The following is a 9651-nucleotide window of genomic DNA, read 5'->3' on the forward strand; positions in this document are numbered from 1 at the left end:
ATCATGGTGCAAAAATATGGGCATTAAGCTTGATTACGCTTCAGTCTATCATCCTCAAACCAACGGTCAAGTGGAACGAGCGAACGGTCTAATAATGAGCGGCATCAAACCCAGACTAGTGCGGTCACTTATGAAATCTGACACGCACTGGGTAGAGGAGCTCGACTCTGTACTCTGGGGGCTGCGGACAACGCCCAACCGTACTACCGGATTCACACCATTTTTATGGTATACGGCGCAGAAGCAGTTTTGCCCTGCAACATCATTCATGACTCACCTCGAGTGCGCATGTATGAAGAAAGAGAAGCCGAGCTGGATCGGCAGGACAGCTTGGACGCATTGGAGGAAGAACGCGACGTCGCCAAGGCTCGTTCCGCATTCTATCAGCAGCAGGCTCGAAGATATCAAAGCAGAGAAGTACGGGCCAAGACTTACAACGTTGGCGAACTAGTTCTATGCCTGCCGGACAAGAAAAATGACAAACTCAAGCCCAAATGGGAAGGCCCCTTCATTATCGATCAAGTCTTGACCGGCGGAGCGTATCGTCTACGAAATGCGTCGGACAACCGACTCGAGCCGAACCCATGGAACGCAGCCCGCCTCCGAAAATTCTATGCCTAGCGCCGGACTAAGAGTTCGTCCCCTTCCCCGTCCAAATTTTTTACACTTCAGCTGTCTTTTGTTTCTCTTTTTTCTCTCACCCCTATTCATCAAAGCCTTAAAAGGCTTACTTGCGCATCATTCGCACACAATTGATGTGCTATTCGCACTCATTATACCTGGGGGCTTCCTCACCAGAAGCTTATAAGGGCTTCATGCCCAGCACGCGTGTCAAACTTCCACGTGTACCTTTTATTCACCATTATATGCATCGATATGACTTAAGTTTTGGACAAGCTGGGTTGCCTGGCTCCTGTGCTTACCCCTACGTTCCCGTTTGTTCGGCTAGAAGGTAAAGGGAGCACCTCTGCGATTGTTACTGCCGGATCAGCCGGATGTGTACCTCAGACTGGGTGAAGCCAAAAGCTAGCGTTCTTAAGGGAATATTCGGTCGGTGACTTGAAAGATGATTTTTTATCAATTTATTTATCTGCCCCCAGATGTTATCCTGCTCTTTTCGCAGTCCGGACATGCACTTTAGGGCATGCCTCCCAGGGAAAGGAACCCTTAACGGAACTATTCTCCCTGGAAGATGTTTCTTACTAACCATGTAATATAACATAACAGTTGGGCACTTGTCTGATAAAGCACTAATGACCCCTACGCCTGGTCTCCATGCATGCCCCGGTTGTTTCTTAACCGAGTAGGTATTCGGACACACTCCGGACTCTAGGGTCCCGAGGTTGAAGCGAAAAGGTCAGCAAAGACAAACGATCTACAATCCGGCTAGAAGGCATTTTACATGTTATTTTAAAATACATTGTCAAACCGACTGACTGTATTCCTCCTCAATCCCGTCTAACAGGCTGTCTAATTTACAGTCCCCTTGGGAAAATTTAGCGGCCAACTCTACTTGGCCGTATACTAAACTCACAGGGATCTCCTTCCCATCGGGCCCCACAGGTCCGACCTCGGCCATGTGGTTGGGATCCGCCTTCTTGTACCGCGTCTTCACCATGGCCCAGGCCTCCCTGGCACCTTGGCGGCAGGCCGAAATCTTCCATAAACGGAAGCGCTGCCGCACTCCCTAAAGCTTCTCCGCAAGCTCTCCAAGGCCCTCGGGCAGGGAGAGGGATGGCCATAAAGCCTGGACGATGACGCTCATTGCCTGCCGAACCCGTTCGAGCAGTTGCACCAGCTCGGGAAGTTGATCACCCGTCGATACGGGCATCTCCTCCGCAGGGCGACCTGTGAGTATACCTACAGACATATTTTGTCAATTGACTTCCTCGCCGAACTCTTTTTTTCAAAGGAGTTCGCTCAAGCACTTACTATAGATGCCGCGACGAAGCCGCTGATTCTCCTTAACGGAGCCAGATAGCTCGGCCCGAACACCTTTCAGCTCTTCTCCAAGCTGGGCGTGGGCATCCTGGAGCTTGTTCCTTTCCTGCTGCACCCTCGTCAGCACCCTCTCGCCGGCCTTCAGCTGGCGCAGTAGTTCTTGCCTGTTCGGATCTTGTCCGGCAGCATCTGCAATGTCATTATTAGACTTGCGCGCACGCCGCACACCACTTACCTTTAAAAAAATGTGTTACCAGGAGGGGTCCCTGCGTGTCCTCCTGCGGCAGCCTGTGCGGCCTCAAGTTGGGCCTTACACTCTTGCAGCTCCTGAGCCAGTTGGGTATTCTTCTTTGTAAGATCCTGCATTTCAAATGATCCTTAAATCAGTTAATATAACTACTGTAAGTCTCGAGGGCTACTGGCATATACAACTATTAAAATCTCTTACCCGTATGTCTTTTACATACTGCTCCGTGGCTCTGGTCAAACCATCTTGAGCAGCACGGAGGTGCGCGTCCCCCGCGTTAAAGGCATTCAACGCCTCAGGGGAGAAGCACGCGTCACGAAAAACTGTCAGGCGGCGCCTGTGGTTCATGGCGCTCTCCACCTCAGACTTGGTGGCGGACAGTCTGTCGGCATCCTCCGTTGGAGGAGTATCCGGCTCGCGCCTTGCGCTCGCCTCCCCCTCCAGACCAGGTGCTGGAGCCTGGCTGGTAGAGGCTGGGTTGGCAACCTCTACGCCCGCAGTCCGGCGGGCGCTTTTTCTCCTACAAAAGTCATGAGCATTCAAACGCTTCCTAGGAACGTTGCTCTAAATAACAAACTGTGAGCTATACCTTTGCGGCGACGTTTCAATCCGCACCGCGCTCCTCTTCCGCCTACTGGGCCGGACCGACCCTCGTTGGTCAGCCGCCGCGGGCTCGGCTTCCCGCCTTGAAGGCGCCTCCTGCAAAGCGCCATCGTATACGGTGGTCAGAAATGAGCAAGGAAGAAATAATGGTGTCAGGACTTCGGTCACAATCACCTGGGAAGCCGGATATAGTCCGGGGTAGTCAGCCGTAATGGCGACTAAAGCATTATCCATGCTGAGCTGGTGGAACACCCCGTCGATTAGCTCCACATTTATGTCCGGGTCCTCTTCGGAGGCCGGATCCTGGGATCTCTCTAGATCCTCGGGTTGCGGAGCTGGACTAAGCATGCCTTCCACAACCCGACGCAGCTCCTGCGTCGAGAGCATAATATAAGAGACTTAAACTTTGAAGGCGTGGGTTGGGCACACAAAGTGTTCGCTTACCCAACGCCGAGGGTTATTCATGGAGAACCCATTCAATGGGCTCGTCTGGAGGAAATCCTCCTTCTCCCCCTTGTATAGGCCGGACAGGATCTTCGCCAGGTCTTCGGCCGATCCCGACCCTTTGCGGCCATGACGGGTGGCATCATCCTCCCCGTTGAAATCCCACATAGGGTGGCCCCTGTATTGCAGCGGCTGCACCCCCCGCATAATGCATGTTGCCATGACTCCAATCATGGTCAACCCGGAATGGGCCAGTAACCTTATCCGGCCCATCAAATAATGGACGCTCTTGTCTTCCTCTAGCTGGGGGCTCCGTGGGCGCCAGCTAAGGCGTTTCTTCAAAGGAGCATTACTGAACTCTGAGAGGCCGATCCGAACAGGGTCCGGCAGCGGAGCGTCTTCTACGTAAAACCATTCTGAAGGCCAGTCTTCGGACGCCTTCTTAGGGGTTCCGGATGGATATCCGGTCCCGGCAATGCGCCATATTTCGGCACCGCCCACTTAATATATGGACCCCTCATGAGAGCGGGGTACAAGGCAGAACAACCTCTTCCACAACGCAAAATGGGGCTCGACGCCCAGGAATAGCTCGCAAAGAGCTACGTAACCCGCAATATGCAGGATAGAGGCGGGCGTGAGGTGATGGAGCTGGAGTCTGTAGAACTCCAGGAGCCCGCGGAGGAACGGATGTATAGGAAATTCGAGCCCCCTTATCAGATAGGGGACGAAGCATACCCGCTCCCCTTTGTTGGGACTTGGGGTAGCCTCCGCTTACTTCCCACCTTGGTAGGTGGCCAGCCCGGCTCGAACCGGAACCATGAAGGCCGGAGGGAGATATCCCTCCGCTTGGAGCATCACCAGCTCGCTGTGCGGGACAGAACATCTCCGCCAATCTCCTGGCAGAGGGCTGGGAGCGCGAGAGGAGGAGCCGCATCGACGGTCCATGATGGAATGGATTTTGGGTCAGAGGCGCTCCGATGAGTACTCGCGGGAGGAAGATGGTGTGGTTTGGATCTGGATTCTTGCCTCTCTTATAGGCAGATTATTTGCGCAGCTAGGGGGTAAAACATAAAAAATACCCTGGCTTTTCGCATTCGTGCGGTGCGTGGAAGAAGGCCATTATTGGGCATGGAAGCCAAGAAGCGCGACATTGATAAGGAAGCCGGACACTGTTCAGCAGGTACATGGAACTTAAAGGAGAACCCGCCTTGCAACGCCGAAGACTAGATACGCGCTGGACTTATCGTCATTGAAGCCTGGTTCGGGGGCTACTGAGGGAGTCCTGGACTAGGGGGTGTCCGGATAGCCGGACTATCATCGTCGGCCGGACTCCAAGACTATGAAGATACAAGATTGAAGACTTCGTCCCGTGTCCGGATGGGACTTTCCTTGGCGTGGAAGGCAAGTTTGGCGATACGGATATGTAGATCTCCTACCATTGTAACCGACTCTGTGTAACCCTGGCCCTCTCCGGTGTCTATATAAACTGGAGGGTTTTAGTCCGTAGGACAACAATCATTACAACAATCATACCATAGCCTAGCTTCTAGGGTTTTAGCCTCCTTGATCTCGTGGTAGATCCACTCTTGTACTACCCATATCATCAATATCAATCAAGCAGGAGTAGGGTTTTACCTCCATCGAGAGGGCCCGAACCTGGGTAAAAACATCGTGTCCCTTGTCTCCTGTTACCATCCGCCTAGACGCACAGTTCGGGACCCCCTACCCGAGATCCGCCGGTTTTGACACCGACACATAGTTCATACGGTGTCGTCTCAACGGACTTTGACGGTGCCCTGTTTAACGTGAATGCAGTGTCTCTAATGCATAACCCCAAAACGATAGTGGTAGACCGGTAAGATGAGATATCATAGATCGCACCATATCTAATAAAGTGTGGTTACGACGTTCGGACACATCAATACGCTGTGGTGTTCCAGGTGGCATGAGCTGTGAAACTATTCCACATTGTTTTAAATGAAAGCCAAACTCATAACTCAAATATTCTCCTCCACGATCAGATCGTAGAAACTTTATTTTTTTTGTTACGATGATTCTCCACTTCACTCTAAAATTCTTTGAACTTTTCAAATGTTTCAGACTTGTGTTTCATTAAGTAGATATACCCATATCTGCTCAAATCATCTGTGAAGGGCGGAAAATAACGATACCCGCCACGATCCTCAACACTCATTGGACCGCATACATCGGTATGTATTATTTTCAATAATTCATTAGCTCGTTCCATTGTTCCGAAGAATGGAGTTTTAGTCATCTTGCCCATAAAGCATGGTTCGTAAGTATCAAATGATTCATAATCAAGTGATTCCAAAAGCCCATCAGCATGGAGTTTCTTCATGCGCTTTACACCAATATGACCTAAATGGCAGTGCCACAAATATGTTGCACTATCATTATCAACTTTGCATCTTTTGGCATCAATATTATGAATATGTGTATTACTACGATCGAGATACAATAAACCATTAACATTGGGTGTATGGCCATAGAAGGTTTTATTCATGTAAACAGAATAACAATTATTCTCTGTCTTAAATGGATAATCGTATCATAATAAACATGATCTAATCATAATTATGCTCAACGCAAACACCAAATAACATTTATATAGGTTCAACACTAATCCCGAAAGTATAGGGAGTGTGTGATGATGATCATATCAATCTTGGAACCACTTCCAACACACATCGTCACTTCACCCTCAAGTAGTCTCTATTTATTCTACAACTCATGTTTCAAGTTACTAATCTTAGCAACCGAACAAGTATCAAATACCCAAGGGTTACTACGAGCACTAGTAAGGTACACATCAATAACATGTCTATCAAATATACCTTTGTTCACTTTGCCATCCTTCTTATCCACCAAATATTTGGGGTAATTCCGCTTCCAGTGACCATTTCCTTTGCAGTAGAAGCACTCAGTTTCAGGCTTAGGTCCAGCTTTGGGCTTCTTTACGAGAGTGACAACTTGCTTGCCATTCTTGTTGAAGTTCCCTTTCTTTCCCTTTGCCCTTTTCTTGAAACTAGTGGTCATGTTTAATCATCAACACTTGATGCTTTTTCTTGATTTCTACCTTCGTTGATTTCAGCATCACGAAGAGCTTGGGAATCGCTTTCGCCATCCCTTGCATATTATAGTTCATCACGAAGTTCTAGTAACTTGCTGATGGTGACTATAGAAGTTTTTCAATCACTATCTTATCTGGAAGATTAACTCCCACTTGATTCAAATGATTGTAGTACCCAGACATTCCGAGGACATGCTCATTAGCTGAGCTATTCTCCTCCATCTTTTAGGCGAAGTACTTGCCATAGGTCTCATACCTCTCAACACGGGCATGAGTCTGAAATACAATTTCAGCTCTTGGAACATCTCATATGCTTCGCGGCATTCAAAACGTTTTTGAAGTCCCGGTTCTAAGCTGTAAAGCATGGTGCACTAAACTATCAAGTAGTCATCATATTGAGCTAGCCAAACATTCATAATGTCTGCATCTGCTCCTTCAATAGGTCTGTCACCTAGTGGTGCATCGAGGACATAATTCTCCCGTGCAACAATGAGGATAAACCTCAGATCACGAACCCAGTCCGCATCATAGCTACTATCATCTTTCAACTTAGTTTTCTCTAGGAACATATCAAAAAATAGGGTAGCAACAACGCGAGCTATTGATCTACAACATAATTTGCAAATACTATCAGGACTGAGTTCATGATAAATTAAAGTTCAATTAATCATATTACTTAAGAACTCCCACTTAGATAGACATCCCTCAAGTCATCTAAATGATACGTGATCCAGATCAACTAAACCATGTCTGATCATCACGTGAGATGGAGTAGTCATCAATGGTATGTTGATCATATCCACTATATAATTCACGTTCGACCTTTCGGTCTCTAGTGTTCCGAGGCCATATCTGTATATGCTAGGCTCGTCAAGTTTAACCCGAGTATTCCGCGTGTGCAAAACTGGCTTGCACCCGTTGTATTTGAACGTAGAGCCTATCACACTCGATCATCATGTGGTGTCTCAGCACGAAGAACTTTCACAACGGTGCATACTCGGGGAGAACACTTATACCTTGAAATTTTAGTGAGGGGTCATAGAATGCTACCGCTGTACTAAGCAAAATAAGATGCATAAAGATAAACATCACATGCAATCAAAATATGTGACATGATATGGCCATCATCATCTTGTGTTTTTGATCTCCATCATCGAAGCAACATCATGATCTCCATCATCACTGGCTTGACACCTTTATCTCCATCGTAGTGTCGTGGTCGTCTCGCCAACCATTGCTTCTACGACTATTGCTACCGCTTAGTGATAAAGTAAAGTAATTACATAGCATTTGTATTTTATACAATAAATTGACAACCATATGGCTCCTGCCAGTTTTCGATAACTTGTTACAAAAACATGATCATCTCATACAACAATTTATATCACATCATGCCTTGACCATATCACATCACAACATGCCCTGCAAAAACAAGTTAGACGTTCTCTACTTTGTTTGTTGCAAGTTTTATGTGGCTGCTACGGGCTTCTAGCATGAACCATACATACCTACGGCACAAAAACCACAACGGTGATTTATCAAGTTTGTTGCTTTAACCTTCACAAGGACCGGCAGCAGTCAAATTCAATTCAACTAAAGTTGGAGAAACAGACACCCGCCAGCCACCTTTATGCAAAACTAGTTGCATGTCTATCGGTGGAACCGTTCTCATGAACGTGGTCATGTAAGGTTGGTCCGGGATGCTTCATCGAACAATACCGCCGAATCAAAATAAGACATTGGTGGTAAGCAATATGACGATCACCGCCCACAACTTTTTGTGTTCTACTCGTGCATATCATCTATGCATAGACCTGGCTCTGATGCCACTGTTGGGACACATAGCGTGCAATTTCAAAAAAAATCCTACGTTCACGCAAGATCTATCTAGGATATGCATAGCAACGAGAGGGGGGGAAGAGTGTGTCCACGTACACTCGTAGACCGAAAGCGGAAGCGTTAGCTTAACGCGGTTGATGTAGTCGAATGTCTTCTCAATTCAACCGATCAAGCACCGAACGTACGGCACCTCCGAGTTCTGCACACGTTCATCACGATGACGTCCCTCGAGCTCTTGATCTAGCAGAGGGTCGAAGGAGTAGATGAGTTCCGTCAGCACGACGACGTGGTGATGGTGATGGTGAAGTAACCTGCGCAGGGCTTCGCCTAAGCACTACGACAAATATGACCGGAGGAGTAAACGGTGGAGGGGGGCACCGCACACGGCTAAGAACAATTGATGTGCCTAGAGGTGCCCTCCTGCCCCCGTATATAAAGGAGGGAGAGGGGAGAAGGCCGGCCTAGGGCGTGCCCCATGGAGGGGAAGTCCTACTAGGACTCCTAGTCCTATTCGCACCCCCTTCCCTCTAACGGAGGGGAAAAGGGGGAAGGAGAGGGAGAGGGAGAAGGAAAGGGGGGTGGCGCCCCCTTACCTAGTCCAATTCGGCCTCCTCCCTTGTGTGTGTGTTGGGGGGGGGGGGCGCACCAGCCCCTTGTGGGCAGGTTAGCCTCCCTCCTATGGCCCATATGGCCCATATCTTTCCCCGGGGTTTCGATAACCCCTCCGGTACTCCGGTATGTATCCGATACACTCTGAACCCTTCCGGCGTCCGAATACTACCTTCCAATATATCAATCTTTACCTCTTGACCATTTCGAGACCCCTCGTCATGGAAGTGATCTCATCCGGGACTTCGAACAACCTTCGGTCACCAAAACACATAACTCATATAATACGTATCGTCATTGAACGTTAAGCGTGCGGACCCTACGGGTTCAAGAACTATGTAGACATGACCAAGACACCTCTTCGGTCAATAACCAATAGCGGAACCTGGATGCTCATATTGGTTCCCACATATTCTACGAAGATCTTTATCGGTCGAATCGCAATGTCAACATACGTTATTCCCTTTGTCATCGGTATGTTACTTGCCCGAGATTCGATCGTCGGCATCTTCATACCTAGTTCAATCTCGTTACCGGCAAGTCTCTTTACTCGTTTTGTAGTGCGTCATCCCATAACTAACTCATTAGTCACATTGCTTGCAAGGCTTCATATGATGTGCATTATCGAGAGGGGCCAGAGATACCTCTCCAATACTCGGAGTCACAAATCCTAATCTCGATCTATGCCAACCCAACAAACACCTTTGAAGATACCTGTAGAGCATCTTTATAATCACCCAGTTAAGTTCTGACATTTTATAGCACACAAGGCATTCCTCCGGTGTCCGAGAGTTGCATAATCTCATAGTCGGAGAAATATGTATTTGACATGAAGAAAGCAGTAGCAATAAAACTGAACGATCATTATGCTAAGCTA

The sequence above is a fragment of the Triticum aestivum genome, chromosome 6B (genome assembly GCF_018294505.1).
Source record: "Triticum aestivum cultivar Chinese Spring chromosome 6B, IWGSC CS RefSeq v2.1, whole genome shotgun sequence".
Lineage (NCBI taxonomy): Eukaryota > Viridiplantae > Streptophyta > Magnoliopsida > Poales > Poaceae > Triticum > Triticum aestivum.